We start from the raw sequence: 1,967 nt of genomic DNA, 5'->3' as shown, positions 1-1,967 counted from the left end.
CCCAGTCACCTCATATGCATGTGAAAGCTGAACAGTGAATAAGGAAGACAGAAGAAGAGTTGATGCCTTTGAATTACGGTGTTGGCGAAGAATATTGAATATACCATGGACTGCCAAAAGGATGAACAAATCTGTTTAGGAAGAAATACAGCCAGAATGCTCCTTGGAAGCAAAGATGGTGAGACTTCGTCTCATGTACTTTGGACCTGATCAGGAGGGATCAGTCACTGGAGGAGGACATCATGCTTGGTAAAGTAGAGGGTCAGCGAAAAAGGAAGACCCTCAATGAGATGGATTGACGCAGTGCCTACAACAATGGACTCAAACGTAACAACAATTATGAGGCTGGTGGAGGACTGGGCAGTGTTTTGTTTTATCGTGCATAGGGTCACTATGAGTTGGAATGGACTGGAAGGCACCTAACAACAAAAACAACAATGTATATATATGTATGTATGTGTATACATATATATGTATATGTACACATATGTGTGTATATATATACATATAATCCATTGTTGTCAAGTCAATTTTGACTCAGGGCAACCCCATGTGTTTCAGGACTGCATTCCATTGGATTTCCGATGCCTGTAATCTTACACACCAGACCTTCCGCTGTGCCTCAGGGTGAATATGAACAGCCATCTTTCCCAGTTAATAGCTGAGCACAAACTGGTAGCACCACCTAGAGACCTTAATGCTTATATAGTTCTTATGAAGTTTATCTTAGGCACTGTTCTTAGTGCTTTACATATATTAACGTATTTGGTCCTATGAAGTAGGTGCTATTAATCTCATTTAACAGAACCATAAAATTGAGGCACAGAGAGGTTAAGTAACTTACATCACAAAGCTGGAATATGAAGCCAGGCAGTCTGCTCCACAGTCAGTGCTCATAACCATTATATTATGCTGCTCACTACTAAAGAACATGATTAACTTCGCACCTGGTGCCCAATAAAAATGTTCAACTACCTACTTATGTCTACCTAGATGACTAACAGATGTTTCAGATATACTGTGTCAAGATCAGAACACTATTTTCCATCCATAATTAAGTTTAAAAAAAACTTAGTCGACTGATTTTTTTTTTTCCAGTAACCTCCTATTTCGAATCCATTAGCAAATCTTATTGGTTCTACCCCCAAAATTTGACCACTTATCTTTTACTATTGCCACCCTAACCCAAACCACCATCATGACTCACCCGGACTACTATCACAGCCTCCTAACTTACCTTCCTGTTTCCACTCCCCCTCCTGCAGTTCATGCTCCACACAGCAGTTTTTTAAAAAACATGTTAAATCATATCACCCCTTTGTTTATAACATTTCCAATGGCTGCCTACTGCATTTAGAATAAAATCTAGAGTCTTTACCATTACCTACAAAACCATACATAATCTGCCCCTATTCTCAAAATTTCTACCACTCTTCCCTCGTTCTTAAGCATCTTACTTGAGAATACTTGGGCCATATCGAACACACATACGTTCAAAGTTTCCTTGACTTTCAGTTTTATTTTGAAAATAGAAGAATAGGATCAAAATATTAGGAACAATGAATATATCTCAGCCTGTATTTATGTGAACTAATATTAAAGTGACCATTCCCCAGCCTCAGTTGTCATCAACTACCTTAGCCATAAGCTGACCTAGGCAGTGTCCACTGAAGTCACTGAAGAACTGAAGGATTTGCAGAAGTAAAGACTACAGGGAGTGATATAGGAAAGATTGTGATAGAAGAAGGAAGGAAAAAAAAAGTGTGGGAGAGAGGGTGCACTACCAGCTGCCTCACATCAGAGCATAGTTTGGATTTATTGTTCAGCAAATATCCTTTCCTTCCCTTTTCCGCTGTGGGCAGAGGATGCTTCTCTGCCCAGAGCTTTGGGCCCAGTCAAGTGACTAGCTTTTGCTCATGGATTGTTAGCAGATGTGAGAGAAGCAGGCACTTGAAATGTGTTTGTAT

Source organism: Elephas maximus, chromosome 2 (genome assembly GCF_024166365.1).
Source record: "Elephas maximus indicus isolate mEleMax1 chromosome 2, mEleMax1 primary haplotype, whole genome shotgun sequence".
In the NCBI taxonomy this organism is placed as follows: domain Eukaryota; kingdom Metazoa; phylum Chordata; class Mammalia; order Proboscidea; family Elephantidae; genus Elephas; species Elephas maximus.
This window is presented reverse-complemented; position numbering follows the sequence as displayed.